Genomic DNA, 27,061 nt, shown 5'->3' with positions numbered 1-27,061 from the left:
AATGAGTTGTGCTAAATGGTGCTAAATGTATTGAATGGTGATGTGGTAGAATTTGGACTGATTAAGAACATGTATCTTGTCCATTTTATGCTGTATTGTTTTGAATATCAAACATTTGAAACTGTACGCTTTGACAAAGAGTTCATGGCAGACAAAGTTGAAGTCTTGCTCAGGCCACCGAGTTAGTAGATGTAGAAAACCTTGTTAATTTCAACTCATACTCCACATTCGATACTTGTCAAATATTATCTTGGGATATCATGGCATATTAGATGTTCAAATGTGGTACAAGTTATGAGATGAACAATGATTTTCAACCACTGTGCCGCGGCACAGTAGTGTGCCGTGAGAGATCAAGAGCTCACATTTGAAAACACATATTGATGAAAAGGTTTCTTCAGCTGTTCTTCAGCATTTCGCTTCATGCCGGACGTTTCGCTTCATCTCCAAGAAGCTTCGTCAGCTTCTTGGAGATGAAGCGAAACGTCCGACACCTTCAAAGAAGTACAGATGACGGCTGAAGAAACCTTTTCATCGATGGACCACTCCTGTACGACTGAGAGCTTACACAGACATCTCATCTCATTTTCCGTACCGCTTATTCCTCATTAGGGTCACGGGGGTTGCTGGAGCCTATCTCAGCTGTCTTCGGGCACGGGGCAAGGGACACCCTGAATTGGTTGCCAGCCAATCGCAGGGCACACAAAGACATACAAAAGTCACTCACACTCACACGTAGGGACAATTTGGAATGGTCAATCTGCCTGACATGCATGTTTTTGGAGTGTGGGAGGAAACCGGAGGACCCGGGGAAAACCCACGCGGGTCCGGGGAGAACATGCAAACTCCACACAGGGAGGCCGGACCGGGACGCGAACCGGCGACCTCTGCACTGTGAAGCCGGTGTGCTAACCACTCGACTACCGGGCCGCCCGCTTACACAGACATAAAACACATATTAATCATTTTCTGCAATCATTGTCATTGTCCAGTGTCCATGCTGTAAACACTAGGGGGGTAATTAAATATTTGTCCATGTGGCAACATGTAGCCGATCGTCTCGTTCCTCCGAGAAACTTAATGATGCATGTGAGAGGTCGTGGTGACAGTCAAGGAGTTAAAGGAGTTAGGAGTAAAAAGGGCAACTGCAAACTCCGAATTGGGTTGTGTACAAGATTCTGACCCGGATGAAGGCCCTAGTATTAGTGTTGGGGAAAATAAAGCAAAGACGATGACCTTAAGGCAACATAGTGAAAGCTATCTTTCGTATGGATTTATTTTGATCGGCAATGAGACAACACCTTCTCCATTATGCCTGTTGCGTGGCGAGAAGCTGCCTTTCCAGCAGCTCATGTATGTTGTTTTTCTACTTTCATTCCTTTCATCACTTTGCTGCTGTGAAATGTAAATTTCTCCACTGTGAGACTAATAAAGGCAAATCCAATCCAACAGCGCCATGGTGCCGAGCAATTTGAAAGAGTAGTTGAAACTAGCCAAAGAGTAGAGGTGAGCATTTGTGAACAGCAGTATGGGTTCATGCCAAAAACGAGTACGGCAGATGCAGTGCTATGTGACATTGTTGTTACGAGTTATTAAAAGTTGATATTGAACACAATTTATCATACCCCCCTTCAAAACAGACCTCAATCAAAGTTTAAAAAAAGCTGTGGCAATTTTGATCATCAGTTGAGGTCTGTTCTCACGCTCTAACCTTACTGTCTTCCCCTACGCCACTCCCGCCCACTTTCTGCAACTGTGTCTGTCTCTAATTCCCATCCCCCACTCGTTTAGAAATCAATGAGCAGACTGCCAACAAGCTAAAAACAGTCACTGCTTTGGACATTGAAACTGTATCTTATGAATTGCATCTTATAAATAAATATTTTCATTGCACTTCCATCTTAGCGTTGGATAATTATGCTGCTCTAAGAATAATTATACATTTTCATGTGAGTTTTTAAACCATGATATTAAGTTGAAAAAATGTGTAGATTATGTTGTGGGTCATTTTTACCTGTATTTCTACAGTCCAAACCATCTCAGTCTGGCCTTTCTGACATTCTCTCCAAGGCCTCTAATATGGCTTGTCCCTCTGATAATCTCATTCCTGATCCTATCCAACCTGTTCACTCCCAAAGAAAACCTCAACATCTTCAGTTCTGCTACCTCCAGCTCTGCTTCCTGTCTTTTCTTCAGTGGCACTTAAGGACCAATTATAATTTTCCATGTTAGTTTAATACATATAGTTTTATTTGCTGTACCTATGTTAGAGGTATGTGACATTGGAGTTCATATAGTTTAATTAAAACACGATGTTGCTCAAAACGTATCGTTCTCAGCCTTAAAATATACCTCAATCAAAGTTGAAAAAATACCGTGGGAGAATTCTCAGTGAGACTTGGTGACTGTTGCACTACCCCTCCCCCACTTAATTAGTGACACAGAGACTGTGCGCGTCTCCCCGCCTACGCAGCGCGGATGAAGAAAAAAAAGATTCTGCACTCTATTGCAATGCCGAAATAGTAGTTGAAACTAGCCAAAGAGTAGAGGTGAGCATTTGTGAACAGCAGTATGGGTTCATACATCTTATGAATTGTCAAGAATAATTATAAATTTTCATGTGAGTTTTTAAACCATGATATTATGTTGAAAAAATGTGTTGATTAAAGAAAGAGTAGTTGAAACGAGACAAAGAGTAGAGGTGAGCATTTGTGAATGTGTTCATGCCAAATGTGAATGTGTTCATGCCATAAAGAATACGGCAGATGCAGTGCTATGTGACATTGTTGTTACTAGTTATTAAAAGTTGATATTGAACACAATTTATCATACCCCCCTTCAAAACAGACCTCAATCAAAGTTTAAAAAAAGCTGTGGCAATTTTGATCATCAGTTGAGGTCTGTTCTCACGCTCTAACCTTACTGTCTTCCCCTCCCCCACTCCCGCCCACTTTCTGCAACTGTGTCTGTCTCTAATTCCCATCCCCCACTCGTTTAGAAATCAATGAGCAGACTGCCAACAAGCTAAAAAAACAGTCACTGCTTTGGACATTGAAACTGTATCTTATGAATTGCATTTTATAAATAAATATTTTCATTGCACTTCCATCTTAGCGTTGGATAATTATGCTGCTCTAAGAATAATTTTTTTTTTCATGTGAGTTTTTAAACCATGATATTAAGTTGAAAAAATGTGTTGATTATGTTGTGGGTCATTTTTACCTGTATTTCTACAGTCAAATAATAGTTGACATCAGCAACAACTGCATCTGAGATCTTGTAAATATACTTGAAAAGAAACAACATATTTTCTATCCTCTTCTTTTCCTTTGGGCTTTTTCCTTCAGGGGACGCCACAGCAAATCGGTGTCCTCCATCTAACCCAGTTTTGTGCATCGTCTTCTCTCACACCAGCTATCTTCATGTCCTCTTTGACAACATCCAGAAACCTCCTCTTTGGTCTTCCTCTCGGTCTCCTGCCTGGCAGTTCAAGGCTCAGCATCCTCCTCCCGATATAATCACTGTATCTCTCCTCTGGACATGTCCAAACCATCTCAGTCTGGCCTCTCTGACTTTCTCTCCAAAGCCTCTAATATGGCGTGTCCCTCTAATGTACTCATTCCTGATCCTATCCAACCTGGTCACTCCCAAAGAAAACCTCAACATCTTCATCTCTGCTTCCTTTCTTTTCTTCAGTGCCACTGTCACCACGGTTTTATACACCTTTCCTTTCATCCTAGCTGAAACCCTTCTATCACGCACCACACCTGACAAATACTGAGGAGAGATCATCCCCACAGCTTCAGAAATTTACTGGGAAGTTCTCCTGAAGTTTATCTACACATGGCGGTAAATTGAATTTGTCACGTGATATAATGACTTTGCAGTCTTTCATTCATCTTCACTACCATTCATCTTCAGACTTTGCAGTCTTTCATTCATCTTCAGTACCACATGCGTCCTCTGATTCTTCTCAGATGCTCCTCCAGGTAGTCTTCCAGGATAGACTTGCATATTCCATGCATAACTACATTTTACATCATAGGCTGCCCACATTTTCATGGCATATTTGCCAGGTTTATTGAGCAAGTGCTGTCTGAAAGTTGTCAAATCAGATCACATGAGATGTGTGGAATTTCTTTTGAGACATTGTTTCTTGAAAGATTGGCTTTACATACTCTTCATCCCACAGACATTCAGTTGCTTCTCCCCATGACCTGTGCACTCTGGCTAATAACTGAATTCCAAGGTATGCATGCAAGTCAGTCTGATCCAATGGCTTCAATTTCTCTTGAAATACATGCTTCCCCTCCAAATTTGTCTTTTCCTGGAGAATCTTTTCTATTGGTGAGGACATGGACAGCTGAAATGCTGATTGAAGAACATCAGGTGTAATTTTGGTCACAACAGAAGATGATATTCTGCCTTGACTTTGGTGTGGTGATGTTGCATGACCATTTTATCTCACCATCCTTGTCCCCTCTGCGGCTGATGATTCCCGCTTTCCTTGGTTTTTATCGAGGAGAGAGACAGCAGTAGAACTGTCCTCTGTCATCCTTGTCGTTGGATGCATTACGAAACTTATTCAAACTCTGCAATGTAACTTATTTTGCTGTACATCTTGTGAAGCTTGTTTTGGTGTGTTGGTCGAAGAGATAACATTGGATTGGATTGAATGTACCTTTATTCGTCTCGCAGTGGAGAAATGACATGAGGATGGTGACACGTCAAATCAGAGAATGTTCCTGCTCTCTATACATCTGGCTCTCTGGCAGTTAAAACAAAGTACTGTTCATCAAATAGACATGATTTTTGGGATATGAACAGCTGCTTGCTCACATTGCAGTGGATGGGTCAAAATGCTTTAAGAAAAGCTGTGTCAATTTTGATAATTATTTTTACCATTGGTCATGAATGTGAGGCCTATTTTCACACTGTAAAACCTTCGGTTCAACTGTGTGACTGTCTGCAATTCCCATCCGCCATAAAACTGCACATACAAAAAAAGTCTATTGTTTTATTTTGCCTTGGACATTGAAACTATGAAACTAACTACTATGTATATCTTATGAATGGCATTAAATAAGTAAATAATTGTGTTTCATAACACCCCCATATCAGCGTTTGATAATTATGCTTCTCTAAGAATAATTATTCTTTTTCGTGTTAGTTTAATACATATAGTTTTATTTGCTGTATTTATGTTAGAGGTATGTGTGATTGGAGTTCATACAGTTTAATTAAAACACAATCTTGCTCAAAATGTATCATTCTTAGCCTTGAAATACAATAGACCTCAATCAAAGTTGAGTTGAGTTGAGTAAACCTTCACTGTTAGACAGAGTGACTCTGCATACCCCTCCCCCACGTATTAGTTGCTCTGAGACTTTCTGCAGGATGGCGCCCACACTTTGATCAAGCAATTAAGAGCGCTCAGGCTCCAGGACGCCATGCGCACTGCGCATGAACAAAGTTTTGCAGCCCTCCCCCCTCGCCCAGGACACTGACAGTGCGTGTTCATCAATTTAATAAACTGCGAGCGCACAACCAGCCCATCAGCCCAAAGGAAAAGTGAACAGTGAGCGAATAAGATTTCGGAATTAAATCAGGTAAGGAATTCAAGTTTTGAATATTTTTCTTACAAATGTGTCATTCTAAGAAATTACTACAGGATTCGAACTTTCGTGTTTTATCAGAATGACAGTGAAAGCGTCGTCATGTTAATTGAGCAGAGAATAAAATGAAGCTGATGTAACTGATGTAGTAATAGTGTAATACGTATTGAGTGAGAAGCACGTAGCAACGTAAATCGAAACTTAAGTCCGGTCAGTATTTCAGAAGTGCCCATTTGGTCCCAATCGTTGTCGCGTCGGGCCAGCCAATAGAACGTAATTTAAACGTCACACATAAATGTAGCACAAGCGAAAAAAACGCACAGCCAAATTTGGAAGCACGATAAAAAACAAATGGCACACAATAAAAACAAAAGCACAGCTACGGTGATACCAAATGACATTTGATTTATTTACTTTGACCACCCCTGGTCACGTGTAGAGGATTTCTTTGTATTATGAGTTTTTTTTAAATACCACGTGAAGGAGCGTTATTTGTTAGATCACATGATTCACGTTGAATTCAAATGATAACCCATTTGAGCTGTACTGATGACTTTTTTTAATCCCACCACCTGAATTTTTTTAGGTTATCAAAATATCTTATATTATTTTGGATAAGGACCTGGAGAATAACATCAAGAAAATGACTACCCAGGTATGTTTCAGGACAATTTCGCACACTTTTTATTGGAATTGATAGTTTAGTGTAAATTAAATGCACTATCAATTTGAACGTGACCATCATTCTTATTTTGTTTGTGTTCCGTTAACTGACATTGTTTTTCTTTAGCACCTGAATATTAATCTATTTACTTTTATTGCATTAGGCCCAGCAAGATGATGTCAACACAGCAATTCAGGTACATTTCAGTATTACTATTTTGTTGCACACTTCCATTTAATGTGTATCTACTGTGTATCTAAGTTTTTTTACTTGTTGTAAATGCTTAATACAGTAAAGGAATGTTTTCTTGGACCAAAATATTAACGACAACAAAAACAATTCAAAATACTTGAACACATGCACTATTGGATGAATTTCAAAGTTTTGCTAATAACAAAAATCACTCCATACATTCTTAACAATAGCTATGACGTTTTACTGTGAAAAATGGTGTATTTGAGTATTCCATGCTATCTTTTATTTCAGTGATTCACTTAATACACTTTTTGTAGCACCAGACATGAAAATGAAAATGAACATAAAGAAAACATGGTGGTGTCAAATTTTCTTCCATGGCTATATGCGCCTGTGGTTACAGCCAAAGACAGTGTCTTACCATCTATGTAATGTAACGTTGCAAAAACACAACGTAAAATACAAATCAATTTCCAGAACACAAAGTACTTTGGACAAATTACTATATTGCGACCCCTTATCAACACAAAGGTTATATGGATCAACAAAAGCTCTGCATTTAGGCTGAAAAAACTTATATTAGGTGAGATGCATATTGTCAAAGTCAAAGTCAGCTTTATTGTCAAACGTGCTAATATGCATGACATACAGCACAAATGAAATTAATGTCCTCTCGGACCCAGCGTGCAAGACATGCAAGGCACTTATAACGTGGCTAAAAGACATACAATTGACAACAGACAATACTTATAATTTCCTTATGTAAAGTGAGGTAGTGTCGTCTAGAAAGTGAGGCAGTGACGTATGTAAAGTGAGGTAGTGACATATGTAAAGTGAGGAAGTGACGTACATAAAGTGACGTAATGTCGTAATTGCAAAAACAAACAACTAGAAAGGGTTGAAGTGAGGTCTTGTCTAATGAGAAATAACAAAAAATAGAGTTCAGGATGATCGTACAGCATGTAGCGTGTAGTCAGAGTTCGGTGAGTGTGGCAGTGGGAAGGGGCAGGCTGGGCAGGGCTGGGAGGGAGTTGAGTCTCCGGACTGCCTGGTGGCAGAAACTGTCCTTGAGCCTGCTCGTCTTGGCTCGGAGACTCTGCAGTCTCCTACCCGATGGCAGCAGGCTGAAGAGGCTGTGGGAGGGGTGTGTGGGATCGCCAGCGATCCTGATGGCTCTGCGGGTGAGGCGGGTGTTGTAGATGTCCTGAAGGGGGGGGAGAGAGACACCGATGATCTTCTCAGCTGTCCTCACGATGCGCTGCAGAGTCTTACGGCAGGACATGGTGCAGGCGCCGTACCACACGGTGATACAGCTGGTCAGGATGCTCTCGATGGTACCGCGGTAGAAGGAGGTCATGATGGGGGTCGGGGCTCCAACCCTTTTAAGCTTGCGGAGGAAGTACATGCGCTGGTGGGATCTCTTGGTGATTGATGCCGTGTTGTGGCTCCAGGACAGGTCTTCGGATATGTGCACTCCCAGGAACTTGGTGCTGCTCACTCTCTCCACTGCAGCACCGTCTATGGTTAGTGGAGCATGCTGGGGGCGCACTCTCCTGAAGTCCACAACAATCTCCTTCGTCTTCTCCACATTCAGACGGAGATTGTTGTCCTTGCACCACGTGGCCAGGCGGCTGACCTCGTCCCTGTAGGCTGTCTCCTCGTCGTTGTTGATGAGCCCCACCACAGTCGTGTCATCCACAAACTTTATGAAGAGGTTGGAGCTGGGTGATGATGGTGAGCAGTCGTGCGTGAGCAGAGTGAAGAGGAGGGGGCTCAGCACACACCCCTGGGGGGCCCTGTGTTCAGCGTGATGGTGCTGGAAGTGTTGTCGCCAACTCTGACTGCCTGTGGTCTCCCCGTCAGGAAGTCCAGCAGCCAGTTGCACAGGGAGGTGCTGATCCCCAGTTTGCTCAGTTTATCGGTGAGCTATTGGGGGATGATTGTGTTGAATGCTGAGCTGAAGTCGGTGAACAGCATTCTGACGTAGGAGTTTCTGGTCTCCAGTTGGGTGAGCGCTGTGTGGAGAGCAGTGGAGATGGCATCATCGGTCGAGCGGTTGGGCCGATATGCAAACTGGAAGGGGTCATGGCTGGGGGGGAGGGCAGCCTTGATGTGGTTCATAACTAGCCGCTCGAAGCACTTCATGAGGATGGGAGTGAGTGCGACCGGGCGGTAGTCATTGTGGCAGGTGGGGGACGACTTCTTAGGGACCGGGATAATGGTGGTGGCTTTGAGGGAAGTGGGCACAACAGCCTGGCTCAGAGATGTGTTGAAGATGTCCGTGAAGACATCTGTGAGCTCCACAGCGCAGTCTCTCAGAACACGGCCAGGAATGCCGTCGGGACCCGGGGTTTTTCGTGGGTTGGTCCCTCTGAGGGATCGCCTCACGCTGTCCTGGGACAGTGTCAGCACCTGTTCGCCGGGAGGTGGTGCGGTCTTCTGTGCTGGAGTGCTGTTGTCTGCCTCGAAGCGGGCGAAGAAGTCGTTCAGCTGATTCAGCAGAGTGGTGGAGTTCTCACAGGTCTGTGGAGAGGGCTTGTAGTCTGTGTAGTCTGTGTAGTCTACAGTATATGTTTGTTTAGCTTTTCGTTCTTTTCTGGCATCTTTTTAATGATAAATTGCAGTTGTGGCACTCTATTGGCCAGACAGAAATGAACATACGCTTTAATTAAAAACAAGACATAATACGCTGAAAGAGTTAAAATAAATATTGTAATTATATACAGAAATTGCCGATTAATAAATCTATGAAAATATTGCCCTGAGTACAGCTCACATGGAAAATTGTTTCCTCCGCAATCCATACCAGCCATCATTGTTATTTGTTTGCAGAATACTTGGAAATCAGTCTCTTATTGTGACGCAGCTAATTCGCTAAATGTGTAGTGGCAACTAACTACCATGGAGGACTTGTTAATATATACGATTAATATTTTATCCCACAGGCAGTCCTCATTATGACCTATCTCATCATATAAACATAAATCAGTACTACTTAGTAGTATTATTTGCAATGGTATTTTCGGATCTTTTTACTTTTTTATATTTATAACAGATGGACAATCCCACTGAAGAGAGCGATTTTTCTGACTTGGACAGTCATTCTGGATCAGATGTGGAATACAAACCTACCTATACATCATCCACTGATTCGAGTGTTGATGAAGAGATATCCCTTCCAAAGGTAAAAAATATGCCCTGTCATGACACATACAATGAAGACTCTACAAGTCAACAGACATATGGAGCAGACCAGCGTAGAGTCGCGTCTGCAATTAGAAAACAAAGTAACCCATTAACCTATGTTCAACGAAAAAACAAAAAAACAAAAGATGAGCAAAGAAGATCCATCTGTAACCATAAAAACGTGTTCAAGAAAAGAAGGCAAACGCGTTTGGGACAAAAGGCATTATTGTTTCTACTGTGGCCAATCAAATTTGAAGATGGCAAGACATTTAGAAAGGAAACATATGGAATTTAAAGAAGTTGCTTTCACGTTCAGCTTTCCATCAGGATCCAAAAAAAGAAAGTCCCTATTGGAACAGCTTCGGAACAAGGGAGACTTCAAACATAACAGCACGGTTCTAAAAGATGGACAAGGGGAACTTGTCACATGGAAGCAGCCAACCGATGCCGCCTCCACCGATGATTATTTGCCCTGCCCATCATGTTATGGGTTGTTTTTAAAAAATGTCTGTGGAAACATCATTCAATTTGTAGAGCAAGAGAGCTATGCAAAGACGACAAGCGAAGGAAAGGAAAGAGGGTCCAAAATATTGCTGCCAGTCTCCTCCCAACAGCCGCATCATCAGAGGGATGTGAAACAATTATCAATAACATGAGACAAGATCCTGTATCGTTTCACATACGAAAGGATTTCCTAATTTGCAAGTATGGCGAATCACTGTATTCCAAACATGGCCGTGTCAAGTCCAAGCACCAGTACATTGCGCAACGAATGAGGGAATTGGGACGGTTCATGCTTATTGCTAAAAAAATGGATAAGACCATCGCGGGTCTGCAGGATTTGTGTACGCCTTTAAAGTTTAACACTGTTATAAATGTCGCAAAGAAACTCACTGCGTTCAGTCCAGGGGAAAATGAATATGGGAAATCCTCCACAGCTCTTAAATTAGGATTTTGTTTGAAAGGAGCAGTGGAAGTCCTTATTGGACAGACTCTGATGGAGGACCTGGCAGAGAGAAAGGCAAAAAAATTTCTGGAACTCCTCGAAAAAAAACTGGAAAAACCATGTATCAGTCAGTGCTCATCAAACAATAGATGAAAAAAGATGGAATAAACAAGATGATATTCCTCTTACCAAGGATGTCATCACACTCAGGGACCACCTTAGAGTGGTTGAAGAGGAGGCAAAGGCCGAATTGACCCAAGGGATGAGTTTAGGTGCTTTTCGTAAATTGAATGAATCTGTTCTGGCACAAATGATTGTTTTTAACAAGCGGCGTGAAGGGGAAGCATCACGTTTGACTTTCGAGACCACCAAAATGCCAGCACAAATCCAGTCAATCAGGACATTTTTGAAACACTTTCACCATTGGAAAAAGAGTTAAGCAAGCTCTTAACTCGCATTGAAGTCCGGGGCAAAAGGGGCAGAAAGGTCCCAGTGTTTTTTACAGAAAGAATGTAGGAGTCCATCAACGTTTTAATTCAAAGGCGACAAGATGCAGGGATACCTGCTGAGAATCCTTATCTTTTTGCAAGACCAGGTGCAATGACAAATATCCGGGGATGTGACTGTCTGAGCAAATTTGCGAAAGAAAGCAACGCAGAAAACCCTCATTTCCTAAGGTCTACCAAACTGAGGAAACAGGTTGCGACACTGTGTCAGCTGTTGGAGCTTAGTGAACAGGAATTGGAACAAGTCGCAAGGTTCATGGGACACGACATCAGAGTGCACCGAGATTTTTATAGACAGACTGATAAAACTTTTCAAATTGCAAAAATCAGCAAGCTGCTTTTTGCAATGGAGCAAGGCACTGGAACACTTAGTGGAAAGAATCTTGACACCATTAAATTATCTTTTTCTGGTAAGCATTCACTGAAATGTCATCATATTTAAAAAAAAAATCATTTTGAGACTGGCATATGACTGTTCGTATGCCAAGGTAAAAGTTTCAAAAATGTAACGTTCGTAAACCGAAAATTGAAAATGTCTTTGGTTTATTTCAAATGGTTTTGTATACTTTGGCAATCTAGTTAAATCAGGCCCTATCAATTTTAGATTTTGACCCCTTTTCAGACACAAGGGGGCCACTTTTTTTAATTTCCCAGATGCATCCCTGTAGAATTCCAAATGATTCCTTTTGAAATGGCTCCCTGTCCCACCATAACAAGTGCAAGGTGTCATTTTGCTTGTTTTACTTTAAGGTGACGTGACAAAAAAAACGAGCAAAGCGCTGTCATGGCAAACGGAATAGAACTTCTGACTCAGATGGTAAACTGGAAGCTTTTTTTGGCTATTAGTCTTACCTTGAGGTATTGGTTCGCACTAACTTTTAATTTTGGATCCAGAAATATTTTTTTTTTCTCCATAATTTAACAAGTTAAAATGCATGCACCGTATTTGCCCATGAGTGTCAAATTAGCAATGTCTCCTTTCTTTGTAGATTTGAGTCCAAGAAAAAAAATTGCTTCCAAAGAGCATGAAAAATCAAAGTCAGAGAAAAAGAAAGGTAAGTCTATTTATTTTATGTATATAATCCACACTGTAATGCTGCCACAAGTGGTCTTTGTGAGTATCATTAAATTGCAATTGTCATCATATTTAGGGTCTCCCAGAGTAAATTTGAGGAGACCGTGGAGTGAAGAAGAAAAGGCTGCTGTGGAAAAACACATGAAGAGACTGATAAAAGGGCATCAAGTGCCTGGGAAAGAACAGTGTACTGACTGCATTAAGAAAGAGCCGCAGACTTTGGCTCAAAGATCCTGGAAAGACATAAAGAACTTTGTCCACAACAAAATTGTGACACTCAAAAGAAGATCCACTTCTCGGGTTCTTCAGTTTTAATGATACAACAAATTTGTTTTGATGTGCATGCCTTTTTCTTCACAAATATGCACTTTAGTACATGTTCTAGTTTCTTACAAGAGTATTTAATTTTGTATTGTATTCCCTTTTACTGTTGTTAAAAATGTTTTGCTTCAGGACAGATTTCATGTTGACATCATGTTAAAATAAAGTTTTAGTTTATTTGATTTGGTTATGGAAATTCATTGAGCAAAAGCATGAGTCACTTTACCAAAGTAGTTATGATACAGCAATCGACCAGACCAGCTTCCGATTGATATGAACATATAAATAAGGAATTCCATTTATTTTAAGTTAAAACTATCAAGTTATTCATTAAACAGTCTCTCTCTCTCTCTCTCTCTCTCTCTCTCTCTCTCTCTCTCTCTCTCTCTCTCTCTCTCTCTCTCTCTCTCTCTCTCTCTCTCTCTCTCTCTCTCTCTCTCTCTCTATATATATATATATATATCGATACTATTTCTATGCACGCACGGAGAAAATTACATGCAAACAGGGTCGGATATATCGATAGTCCCGGTTATATCGATATTTTTTCGGACTCCCTTGAATATCGATATAACGAGACGTTACTGTATATATATACACACAATTAAAATACAAAATGTCTGCCGTGTAATTGTAGGTGATAATGAGAGGTAAAAGTTGACACAAAAAGTGGTTTGAAAACTGAACTGAATCAACCAAACAAAAAAATTAAATAAATAAAACGATGTTTCGAACATAATTCACTATATGAGTGAGGTCCCGGGATTTACCCATTCGGACCTCACTTGTCTAGTGATTCCACTCTCAAGTCCACTTCTTATTGCTTTGTTTTTTAAACAAGTTGAAGTGGGAAATGCAGTTAGGGGGACATCTAGTGTTCAAATATAACACTGGTTCTTCTCTAAACTTATCAGAAAGGGTGGTCCTCACTCCTGATGTGGAGTTACCCGGACCTCACAAAGTCGTTCAAACAGGAATGCGTGTGTGTGTGTGTGTGTGTGTGTGTGTGTGTGTGTGTGTGTGTGTGTGTGTGCGCACGCAAATTGTCGTGCGCATTGTTTTTGTGTGTTCATATATATGTTTGTGTCCTGCTGGTCCATTTTCCATCCTTGCATCTGTCATTATTTCTATCCTCACACATATGCTTGTCTTTCCACTATCTTTGAAGCCTATCAATTTTCCACTCCAACCGAACTGGTTCATCCAATCATCATCCGCTCAGTACATCTGGCTTTCTCCTTGTGGTACAAAAAAAGGGATTCATGTTTTCTCTCTTGGTCAACAATTGTTAAAATGTGAGAAGGAAACACAAGCAGGCAAGCATGGTTGGTTGTTTCTGTGTGCACTGCGATTGGCTGGTAACGTGTTCATGGTGTGCCCCGCCTATTGCCCAAGGACAGCTGGAATGGCCTGAAGAAGGCCACTCTGACCCGTGCGAGGGTAAATCGTGAATTGTGCTGATTTCCACACCCATGATTTACTAAAATGTGCACTCGTGCTAGCAAGTTGCAAAAACAAGAAAATAAGTGCATACTTTTGTGAATGCCTTTCACATCTACTTCTGCATAAACATTAGGGATTTTCAGAAAGGAAAAGCACACCGTGGTTCACCACTGTGAAGTTCCTGCATTGAGCAGCTATAAAAGTGAATTGCAAATAAGCCCTGCGTCTGCTGAATGAACACATGTACTGTACAGAAAGCATAATGACATCTCTGTGGGAAGCACAGTAAACACCAGCTGCAGCCTCACTCAAATCTAGCAGCTATGAAATATGAAAGGAGGAGAAAAGGAAATGTTGACAATCTTGAGATAAGATTTTGTGAAAATAATGGTTAAATAGTTATGAAGACACTCAACATTCAGGATCACTCACTTTTACTATTATATGGAAGATGATTAGGGCCAATGAAGAAAAAAGTACAGTTTGCAAGATTCTCACTTTCATCTCAAAATTCTGACTTTATTCTCAGAATTCTGACTTTTAAAATCAGAATTTTGAGATTAAAATCAGAATTCTTATTTTAAAAGTCAGAATTGTACTTTTAATAGTCAGATTTCTGAGAATAAGGTCAGAATTCTGAGATAAAAGGAAGAATCTTGCAAACTGTATTTTTTTCTTCATTGGCCCTAATCCTCTTTAGTACCTTCACAGAACATTCAAGAACAATATTTTCACGGTGGCTGACGGTGGCTGACGGTGGTGGCGGCTGTAGTTAGCATGTCAGGCTCACTGTGCAAAGGCTCATGATCTGATTTGGGCTCCAACCTTCCTGTGTGGCATTTGCATATTTTCCTTATGCCTGTGTTTGTTTTCTCCAGGTACTCTGGAGAAAGATCAGGGATGCGCACCTTGCAACCCTACCACCGTCCAAAAACATGGATGGAAGGCTGATTGAATACCCTCAATTTTATGTAAGTGTGATTGTGAGGGTGAAATCTTGTTTGTCTCTGTGTGCCCTGCGATTGGCAAGCAACCAGTTTACAGAGTACCCTGCCTACTCCCCAAAAACAACTGGGATCGGCTCCTGCACAAATGTGACTGTTGTGAGGATGAGATGGATCGGAAAATGGGTGGATGAATGTCAAGTGTATGAACTGAAATTGACCCAAACTTTGGCTGAGAGGGCTGATTATCAGTTTATTTCACAGCATCACACCTTTGTCCAGTCAGACCGCCATATTTTGACGCTGTGTTTTCCTCTTGCAACTACCTAATATCTTGCTGATTTCTTGCCTGACACCGCTCTCACGAGCACGACTGAAACTCTCTCGTACACTTCTGATCTAATGTTGACCTAAATGGCTAATATTTATAAAGAGAGTCCACCTGTTTAAATATTTCACCTTGAGTGTAAATGTAAGATGCTCTGTGAATATATAGAAATGCAATTAGCATTATTGGATTGGATTGGATTGGATTGGCCTTTATTGGTCTCGCAGTGGAGAAATTTACATTTCTCAGCCGCAAAGTTATGAAAGGAATGAAAGTAGAAAAACAAAATACATGAGCTGCTGGACACCAGGCATATCGGTCAATGATTGGTCTGTCACTTTTTTGACCTTTTCCATCATTAGTCAAAGTGGGGGTTGTTAGGCCATGAAATTTGCATCAGAATCAGCACTTAATTCATTAATAACATCTACAACAATCCAGGGCAAAGCACATTTTAGTATTGGGCAACATAAACCCTGATGCAAGCTCAATGAAGTGGTGTCTGGCATCTAGTGGTGAATGGAGATATCACAACTTCAAACTATACAGTCTACTTGTGCTATTCAAGGATGTTAGAGACAGAAAAAGTCCTCTAATTGATGCACATTTATAATGATTGGTATTATTATTTTATTATTTTTTTATGTGGAGGGGAAGGGGTTGGCGGAACATGTTTATTGCGCCCCACCCCACTTCAATGTTTTTCCTTTCAGAGTTAGGACAGGGGGTGCATGTGGCTCGTGGGTTGCCAGGTGCCCATCCCTGATGCTATTTGTTTGCACACTGGAATCTGAGTGTGACTGGCTGTTTGTCTCGCTGTGCCCTGTGATTGGCTGGCAACCAGTTCAGGGTGCATCTCACCTCTCACCTAAAGTCAGCTGCCTCCAGCAAACCGGTAACACAACATAATGCAGATCATGAAAGACTGCACAAATATTCCCAAATAGAGTGAGGATTTCAATTCATCAGTTAAAAAAAATCTCACACCCTGGATGTTGTATGGAATGATGCGAGAAACTACATGACCACAACAGGTGACTGAAATGAGACCAGTGGTGAAGAAAAAAAAAAAACATTCAGGTGAAATGCAAAGTTCAGTATCCCATTATGTGGTTGTGAGTCTGTCTTTGTGTGTGTGTGTGTGTGTGTGCGTGTGCGTGTGTGTGTGTGTGTGTGTGTATGCGTGTGCGTGCGTGTGTGTGTGTGTGTGTGTGTGTGTGTGTGTGTGTGTGTGTGTGTGTGTGTGTGTGTGTGTGTGTGTGTGTGTGTGGTATACAGTATAGAGATCCAGTGAGTTAATATACCATCTGTTTACGACCATAGGGCGCACTACATAGTGTGTGTCTGCATTTGTGCGCATGATCACATGCAGTGTTTTCGTGTGTTCATGCATGTGTTTTGGAGGTGTTGGTATCCAGATGGACCATTTTCCATCACTGCGTCTGTCATTATTTATTTCCCCACACCGATGCCGGTCCTTCCACTCCAGTGGTTCTTAACCTTGTTGGAGGTACCGAACACCACCATTTTCATATGTGCATTCACCGAACCCCTCTTGATTGAAAAATAAAATATGATTTTATTCAAATTCAAGACAGATATGTGTTTAATGCTACACAAAATTAGCGCTGCATGAACATCACCTTGTTCAAAGAACACAACCAACACAATGCATAAACTTTGCTAAAAGGTAAAAACCAAGAGCAGGCAGGGTGGCCCTTTCATCGAATCTAGCTTCCTTCACCTTGTGTTGTGTGTGTGTGTGTGTGTGTGTGTGTGTGTGTGTGTGTGTGTGTGTGTGTGTGTGTGTGTGTGTGTGTGTGTGTGTGTGTGTGTGTGTGTGTGTGTGCGTGTGTGTGTGTGTGTGTGTGTGTGTTGTGCTGTATTCCTGTATTCCCCGTCTCCATGCAGCATGAAGGAGTGTTCATTTAGTTTTGCTGGTGCTAGACTAGAGTAGCTCCACTTGGCGTTGCAAATCATGCAGATCGCTCATTCCCATCACGTTCCGTGATACATGAGGATCTTGTCGTACATATTTATCCGACCACTTTCTTCTTTTGCCCGACATAGCTAGTATGGATAAAATATAAAAACAACATACGACAATGACATTCACACATTGATTACTGCTAGCTACTGGCTGTTCATTCGTTGTGAATGGAGGAAGCAGCAGCAGTCTATCTGGCCTCTCTTATGTTCTCTCTGTATTCATTTTTCCGATTTGGTACGCTTCTGACTCTATACTGCCCCCACGATTTCGTGTGGTATTTCTCCGTTTTGTCCGGAGCTCTACCGATTGCTAAACGGACATGACAAGGGACGAAACGACCCTGGGGCCGGACGAAATGTTCCGTTTCCGTAATTAATGGAAGTATGGCAGCGATGGACTTACTGAACCCCAAGGGATCGATCCAACCCAGGTTAAGAACCACTGTTCCACTCTCTTTGAAACCTTTCTGCTCTTTACTTCTACCCCACTGACTCATCCCTTCGTTCCTGAGTACATTTGGCTTTCTTGTACGAAAAAAGGGATATGGGTTTTTGCTGTTGGTCAATATAGCTAGCCAATATATCATCTGATTGCACAACAGGAGCTAAAAGTACCAGGGTGCATAGTGAAAGAAAATGTTGCATGAATGAAAATATCAAAAACAGTTTTTCTGCATTGCTTGAGAGAACCTTAAGTCAAAAAGTCAAAAGTCAAAGTCAGCTTTATTGTCAAATATGCTAATATGTATGAAATATAGCACAGATGAAATTACTGCCGCGACAGTTGCACATACGCATCGGCGCTCTGCGCTGACGCTACTTTCTTCTTATCGCGGGCTCCTCAAGCCATGCATCCATCCAACCGCAGACTGTCCAACAGCACTGACCTTTCCGCTGAAAAAAGCGGGGCTGTGAAGATGCTGCCCATTACAGGCATAAAAAAGCACAATGGCCCCAGAGCTGTCCAGCGATGACAGTCAAATGGCTCCAACATTCGTCCCATTCGAAAACAGTACTGGCATGTTCATGCTGCCGAAAGGCGCAACCCCTCAGCACAGTCACCTCCTTGATGATTGTTGTGGCCAAAAATGCTGAAAAACAATCTGTATCCGTTCCACGTGACGCACAAAAACATAAAGTGACAAAAAAAAACACAATAACAAGACAAAAACAACAAAAAAAGCAAGGCTCGTGAGAGCACTTGCTGATGGCTGCCTACTCAGGCGCCATCTAGGAAAAAAAAAAAAAAAAAAAAAACACCAGTTGCAAAATTTTAACATGCGCAACGGAACTCGTACCGTGAACCTCAGTGTTTATCCCAGTGTAGTCCACTGGAAATGAAATCAACGCTGATCTCGCAGTGCGCCTTTAAGCTCATAATACTCACACAATAATACGATACAAGATGAGAGGCACCCTGGGAGTTTGACACTCCTCAGAGGCCTGCCTGTTGAAGTGCCAAACTCTGATCTCAGGAAAGCAAAGGCATGCATTTAGACATATCATTAAATATCCCACCGCTGATGTTTCAATAAATGTCCCAGGTGAGTGGCTGAGTGCAATCAACCTCCTGGTTAAAACTCACCAAAGGATAAAAAACACTTTTTTTACATAAAGCAACAAATGTGGAAAATATGTAAAGTTTCGGGAATTGAAGTACAGTAAAGTCTCGTTATATCGATATCGGATATATCGATAGTCCCGGTTATATCGATACTATTTCTATGCACGCACAGAGAAAATTACATGCAAACAGGGTCGGATATATCGATAGTCCCGGTTATATCGATATTTTTTCGGACTCCCTTGAATATCGATATAACGAGACTTTACTGTATCTCAATTGCTCAAATGTGTCAGTGTCAGTAATAATGTTTGTTGTCTATATTGTATGTGCCCTGTCATTGACTAGCATCCAGTTCAAGGGTGACCACCACCATTGTCTTTAGTCAGCTGCGATAGGCTCCGGTTACACAACCAAAAAAGGATGAACGGTATTTGAAATGAATTAGATGGATGATTGAATGATTCCTATGAAAAATAAATCATCAGCGAAATTGAAAAAAAATGATGACTGGGTAGCTGGAAATGTTCCCCTTCAACAGGTACTGAAAACCACAAGGTACCTTAATCTTCTGCTTGTTTTATACAACTGAGACTCTATAATCCCACTTTAGGCAACAATGCACGATATAAACAATCAGAATAGCAACAGGCAGCTCAAAAGACTCACTGTAATATTCCGTTTCGCTAATCAATGCACAAAATGAATCATCCTGCTGAATATTTTCACATCAACATCAAGTATTAAATTATTCAACAACATTTATTGCCATTTCCATTTACTTCCAATATAGTGCAATATAGTGAAACAACATTCATACAGAGTAATCTTACTTTGCATTTTTTCTGCCACAGTGAGGATGTGGTTTTCAAAACACGAGCAAGATATGAAGCCTCACTTGAGTCTCTACCGGCCCGCAGCCTGATAATGTGAAGGCATGGCATCTACATTGCAAACCTGACTTATTTATCATGTAGTAATACCAAACATGAAATATTGCTTAATGATTTTTTCGGAATGTAGAATATAAGTGTATGATCTGTGAGAACGGTGAGATTGCCGTTTGTAGTTTGAACTAGAGTTGTCCAATTCCTTCTTTTAAAATGTTGTTGCTGACCATTGTTAAATAATCAAGCCTTAGCAAAGACCTGTGTATATCCACGAGAGACCGAATGAGCAGCTCCGTACGTGAGAAATTGATTGACACATCGCCATGTCACACCTTTTGTCGTTATAGTTTCTGATGAGCTTGTTTTGTCATGCCATGACATCTTTTAAAATTATAATTAAACATCAAATTAAAGGCAAAATATGGAGCCAGAGGTAATTATGTTTTTTTTCTCAAAATATCATTTTAACTCATTCACTATGATTCACAAATTTATTATTTAGCGACCAGGTTAGATCGGATCAGGAATGAATACATCAGAGGGACAACTCATATTAGAGGCTTAGGGTGTCACGATCTGCTGTCGCGCCCCCCCCTGCAGCTGCACAGGGGTTGGTCGGTCCAATCAGTGGCAGTTAAAAGGACTCCCAGCACCACCATTCGTTGTTGGGTCATTGCATGTGTTTGCTTCACCCTGTCAGGTTTGTTTCATCTTGACAGATTTTTACTCATTGTTTTCTTTGCTACTTTGTACTTCTGATGATTTTGATGTTTGAGATTTTTTCCTGCTGACTTTATTTTAATGCAATTTGTCAATTACACCCTGCTGCTCCCTCCTGCCTGCTTTTTTGGGGGGGGATCCACCACTATCAGCACCTTGCAAACCGTGACATTGGAGAGAAAGTCAGAGAGGCAAGACTGAGAGGGTTTGGACATGCCTAGAGCAGAGAGAGTGACTATATCAGGAGAAGGATGCTGAGCCTTGAACTGCTAGGCAGGAGACCGAGAGGAAGATCAAAGAGGAGGTTTATGGATGTTGTATAGAGGACATGAAGGTAGCTGGTGTGAGAGAAGAGGATGCACAAAACCGAGTTAGATGGAGGACACTGATTTGCTGTGGCGAGCCCTGAAGGGAAAAGCCTAAAAGAAATTATTATTATTATTATTATTATTATTATTATTATTATTATTATTATGCAGATTATAAAATGCCCATGTTTTATATACCGCTAAGATAACAGCACAGCTGACATGAAACGTGCCAGGATGCCGATCCAATGCAAATATGCAAAGAATGTGTCAGATATTGTTATTGTCCACTGCTGCAATTGGCATGAAAGGAGAGTAATGTGATTTTTAATTTTTTTTTAATGACAGTGCACCGTAGAATAGCAGGTTTAAGGTCGTGAATGAATATATTCATGATCACGTAATGTGTTTATTTGTCAGTGACTATGGTTAAAAAAATGGGAGTTATTGTAATTCGAACTGTCATGTTCATATTTTCGGCAGCAGTTGGCGGGTTTGTGCTTCCTTGCCAATCTCATAATTATTAACCGGGGTATTTAAGGAATGTCATTCTGTCATTTTTGCCGGTGAATTATTCTGCCTTGCCACTGCTTGTGACCCAGGTTTGGTATTTCACGATTTTGTTCTTGTCATAGTTGTACTAGTAGCTCGGTCTGTTGTTGTTAATTAGTCCGATTCTGATTGTTCTGTTTTCTGTGCATTCGCATTTTGGGTAGGTCTAATTTTGTTTTGTAATCCCTTGTTTGTTTTTTCTCCTAGCCTTGGTGCAAGTGCTTTTTGATCTCGCATAGTTTGTACTTCCTGGTCCTTATTTGGATTGGATTGGATTGTATTTGCCTTTATTAGTCTCACAGTGGAGAAATTTACATTTCACAGCAGCAAAGTTATGAAAGAAATGTTCAAATTTGACTAGCGGTTTGAGTTTAATTTTTGCCGGTGTGTTTTTAAGTCACCAGATTAAAACTTTTTATACGGTACGCCTGTCTTCGTCTGATATTTTTGGGATCCAACTACTTACTGTGTTCCAAATAAAACGTGACGTATCCCCGCTTCATTTCGGACGTGACAGGTAGCAGATGATAATACGGCCACTTCAAAAACACCAATAAATAAGCATAGAGTATTTTTATAGAGTTATTTTTACAATTTGCAACAATTTGAAAACTGATCCGAGGTATCCGAGGGCCTGCTGTTCAACACACATTTTATTTTGTCAATCACACTTTGAAATCCAATATGAAGCAAAAAAAAGATTGTTTTTTCTTTCACTCACAACAAAGCAACACAAGTGTGAAGCATTTGGCACTCTGAGAAGATGAACTTCATTCATCATTTATGACAGTTACAAGCTGTGGATGGAAAAAAAAGTGAAACTGTGATACCCTCTATACACGCCCAGCATGGCTCAAAGGTAAAGTGGGTTAGTCCAGTTATTGGATACAACCCCCCCAAAGGCCATGTCAAATTGTACTGATGAGAAAGATTACTCCATGCTGCTGAGCTGTCTCGTCTGTTAAATGAATGAATGTAAATAAGATGTGAACTGTTGAGTTGAGGAGCTGTTTATTTCATGAAAGCAGACATTTGAACATTTACAGAGAAGCTCTCAAACAAACCTTAATTATTTGAAATGACTAAATTGTAAGAGGGCATGGCAGCAATCGAGGATCTTCCATGCATTCGTCCATTTTATGATCCACTTCATCCTCACAAGGAGGGGGGGGGGGGTTGCGGGGGCCTATCCCAGATGTCTAGAGGCAGTCGTCAGGGTACACCCTTAACCGGATGGCAGCCAATCACAACGCACACTTCGACGAACAAACATCCACGCTGACTCTTGCACAAATGGACAATTGAGTGTTCAATTAGCCTGGCATGTATAATTTTTGTGATGTGGGAGGAAACCATACTCTTCTTTTCCTTTCGGCTTTTCCCTTCAGGGGTCGCCACAGCAAATCAATGTCCTCCATCTAACCCAGTTTTGTGCATCCTCTTCTCTCACACCAGCTACCTCATGTCCTCTTTGACCACCCACATCCATAAACCTCCTCTTCGGTCTTCCTCTCGGTCTCCTGCCTGGCAGGTAAAGGATCAGCATCCTTCTCCCAATATAGTCACTCTCTCTGCTCTAGGCATGTCCAAACCATCTCCAAACCATCTCAGTCCGGCCTCTCTGACTTTCTCTCCAAAGCCTCTAATATGAGTTGTCCCTCTAATATGAGTTGTCCCTCTAATGTACTCATTCCTGATGCTATCCAACCTGGTCACTCCCAAAGAAAACCTCAACATCTTCAGCTCTGCTTCCTGTCTTTTCTTCGGTGGCACTGTCTGCAGTCCAAACATCATGCCTGGTCCCTTCTATCACGTATCACACCTGATATTTTTCTCCAGCCGCTCCAGCCTGCCCGGACACGCTTCTTCACCTCTTTTCCACACTCTCCATTGCTCTGGACAGTTGACCCCAAGTACTTAAAATCCTCCACCTTCTTTATCTCTTCCCCCTGTCGCATCACTCTTGCACTTGGATCCCTCTCATTCACACACATATATTCTGTCTTGCTGCGACTGATCTTCATTCCTCTCCTTTCAAGGGCATATCTCCACATCTCTAGTTTCTCCGCCACCTGCTCCCCGTTCTCGCTACAGATCACAATGTCGTCTGCAAACATCATGGTCCAAGGAGATTCTTGTCTAATCATCTGTCAGCCTGTCCATCACCATAGCAAATAAGAAGGGGCTCAGAGCGGACCCCTGGTGGAGTCCCACATCCACCTTGAATTCCTCCGCCACACCGACAGCACACATGAGAGGAAACCAGAGTATCAAGAGAAAACCAACGCAGACACGAGGTACATGCAAACTCTACACGGAACGGCCGGAGCCTGGAGCGATCTCTGCACTGTGGAGTCAATGTGCTAACCACTTGGGCCACCAATCTAGAATCTTGATAATGTCAAAGGATGAGAAGGAAAAAACAGTGTGTACAAAAAATCTTCAAATTCTGGAGATTTTATGAAACAAATAAGTGGTTGTGGTCAATAAAAAAAGAAAAAGAAAATAAACTGGATATAGACCCACATGATCTCAACAAATTCTGAAAGTGGCTCACATACAGGGAACTTCTCTTCATATTTGGTGCCTTTTTTAGTGTGTGTTTATGTATTTTTTTGCTTGGAAAGCAGACTTAAACTCATCAGGGTCTTCCGAGTTTGGGAGTCCCCTGTTAACTTATTCACTACCATTCCAGAATTTATTTGGGAATTGAAAATATGACATAGAGCACGATTCCCAAATTTGTCCGGGTTTTGTTTTTTCTTGTTTGGGTGCCAATAAAGCACGTGCCATGACCTCTGGCGATGTTTTTTCTTTCTTTTCCACAAAGGGGCAATATTTTCCATTTTTCCATGTTAGCACTTAGTCCCAAATTCAGCTTTTGGTAAAGCGCTATATAAACCAATATGTCCAGAGTCTTATTGTGCTGGTCCCAAGTCCGGATAAATACATCGAGTTTTGTCAGGAAGGGCATACATCGTAAAAGCTTGGCCAAAACAATATGCGAATCAAAGCTCTGAAGATGGAGGACACTGATTCGCTGTGGCGACCCCTTGAAGGTAAAAGCCGAAAGGAAAAGAAGATGTATGTATTACATTGTATTTTGGACAGCCACCCTCATTTCAAACTCATATAACGCCAGACCAATATAATTTAGGAAATACAGTGATACCTCAGTTTAGGAACTTAATTGGTACCCAGAAAGTGTGTGTAAGGCAAAAAGTTCGTCAGGCAAACATGTATTTCCCATAACAAACCATAAAAAAAATTGAATAATCCATTCTCAGGTCCCCATAAAACATAATTTTCTACTACACATAATATACCTTATTTTATGTACAGTGAGACCTCAACTTACAAACACCTTACATCTTACGAACTTTTCGTCTTAAGAACCTCTAATTTATGAAAATTAAACCTTATAATAAGCACTATTTTCATAATACACACCCACCACGGCTAGCGGGGTGATCTTCGGCGGAAGCACACGACCGAACAGAGCTCCATCCGGTGCTACTTTGCACACCCCCTCTCATTGAATGCACACGTTGATCGCCTACTTGGAGCTTTTTGCTTATAATTTTATTATGATGGGACCGAAAAAAAAAAAACACCACAGGCTCGTGTTCAGCCCAAGAAGACACAAAATAAAATCACCGTTGCTGAGAAGAAGGAGCTGATTGAAAAACACGAACAAGGTGTGCGCTTGTGTGATTTAGTGGCCGAGCACGACTATGCTAAGTCAACCATTGCTCCCATTCTCCGGAACAGAGAAGCCATCAAAGGTGCGTCTGTTGCAAAAGGTGATTCCGTGATCTCAAAGAGACGGTATCGGGCAATCGAAGAAGTTGAAAAAAACTTTATTTTACAGCACAGTTTATTTCTTTAATTACAGTCCTCATGTAATGTGCCTCTCTTTGTGACTTTATGATACAATGCAGAGTATTTCTTTCATTACATTACAATAGCACATTTATTATACATAGAATAAGGTATGTTGTCTGTAGTTTTAAGGCTTAGTTCGTTAAAAACTATAATTTATGGAAACCCGGGAACGGATTATTCCCATTTTAATGGTTTCCTATGGGATTTTTTTTTTTGGAGATACACACTTTTCGCCTTACACACTCTGTCTGGGAACCAATTAAGTTCGTAAGTGGAGGTCTCACAGTATAATAAATGTGCTATTGTATTGTAATTAAAGAAATAAACTGTACTATATAATAAAGTTGTCTTATACCTCTTGATATCCGAGTGAAGTTGCCGTGCTTCCTCGGCAATAATACCCTCACTCACACTGTCCCCTGCGAGCTGCTTTTTGTTAATCCAAATCAACAGAAGTTTTTCAACCTCTTCTATTGTCTGACACCGTTGCTTAGCCACACGTAGCAATGGTCAACTTAGCACACTGGTACAGGGACGCTAAGTCACACAAACGCACACCTCATTCATGTTTTTCGATGATCTTCTTCTGCTCGACCGTAATTTTCTTTTGTGTCCTATTTGGCTTAACACTAGCCTGTGGTGAGGTCTTTTTCGGTACGATAATAGCAAAAGTACGCCACCCGATAACAAACCATGTCAGCAAAGAAAGGGGTTGAGGAAAAGTAGTTCGCCAGCCACTGTGGCGCTGTTGGACCGTGTGGTTTGGTGTTCCTCCGCCGAAAACTAGTCCGCCAGCCACCGTGGCGCTGTGGTTTGGTTAGTTAGTTAAAACAAGTTCGTCAGCCAAGACTATATGCTTGCGAATTTAATGTTCGTGAGGCGAAAAGTTTGTGAGCTGAAGCGTTCGTAAGCTCGGTATCACTGTAACTCTTTTTCCTGATGAAAGAAGAGGGTTTAAGGTTTCTTACGCTGCATTGCAAGTTTATATAGTCCTAAAACTAAAACAAATCGAGTGACAATGACAAAAACCCTGGCACTGGAGGGGACATACTTTTCAACGTCTGGCAGTGAATGATTTAAATGACTATTATATAGGACACATTGGTGGACCATCAGAGCCTGCAGGGCCTTCTCCTCTGGCCTTAAAATATCAAAATTACAGATTGATGTTAATTATATTTTGGACATTAATTTGCCGCTTTGTATTGATTCAGGCTACTGAAGGCCCAGGTATGAAATGCACAGCTCGCCACTGATAGAACGACCAATGCTTCTGCAACCTCTTGAAGGAGATGGTCAGGACCTCTGACTCTTTGTGGATTGTTCTTGGTCGGACCAAGCTTGAAAAGAAGAAAATTGAAAGCTAAAAAACGCCCAACGAGCATGGCTAAAGAGACATTAAAAATGTTGCTTTCTCTCCAAGATGAGTTTCATAAAAAAAATAAAAAATAACAAAAAAAAAGCACAGCCTACATTCTTTCTCGGACTGTAGCATTGGATCAAGCACAGTGATTTACAATACAATGCAATGTAATCTATTTTTATGTCACACTTTCACAACAGACTTGGCGAAGACATCCACACAAGTCTCGGTGATGAAGTTAGCACCGCCCTCACTATAAACAACAACCGTAAACCTGGTAAAATCAGAATAGTTGTCAAATTCTTTAATTCATACTATTTTACAGTTTCCTCAAGTCAATGTTGGACATCATACAAAAAAATCCAATGTCAGGCAAATATAACTGAAGTAATAATAATTACAATAGTCACTGTGTGACCTCCAATTGGATCAAAATGGCAGCCCATCTGATTGCGAACACACCACAAAGTCACCATCTTACCTCACAATCTTCCAGCAATACCTGTTAAAAATATATTCTTTTAGATGTTCTGCACTTAAACTTTACACCTCTTTTCCAGCTATAAC

The 27,061-nt window shown here is 41.2% G+C and overlaps 1 protein-coding gene and 1 long non-coding RNA gene across 2 annotated transcripts in view; one reads left to right on the top strand and one right to left on the bottom strand.

The window, feature by feature from the left end:
- Positions 1–27,061, bottom strand: part of lrfn5a (leucine rich repeat and fibronectin type III domain containing 5a) — a 203,358-nt gene that overhangs the window by 123,801 nt on the left and 52,496 nt on the right. The window lies entirely within an intron of this gene.
- On the top strand, positions 5,541–12,976 carry LOC148893895 (uncharacterized). Its single transcript, XR_016115939.1, has 5 exons — positions 5,541–5,609; positions 6,202–6,270; positions 6,443–6,475; positions 9,530–12,167; positions 12,264–12,976. It is a non-coding gene; the product is annotated as an uncharacterized LOC148893895 (long non-coding RNA).

The sequence above is a fragment of the Hippocampus bargibanti genome, linkage group LG09 (genome assembly GCF_051943395.1).
Source record: "Hippocampus bargibanti isolate YZ-2025 linkage group LG09, ASM5194339v1, whole genome shotgun sequence".
NCBI classification, from domain to species: domain Eukaryota; kingdom Metazoa; phylum Chordata; class Actinopteri; order Syngnathiformes; family Syngnathidae; genus Hippocampus; species Hippocampus bargibanti.
Note: the sequence above shows the minus strand (reverse complement) of the source record. Positions and strands in the feature narration are given on the sequence as shown.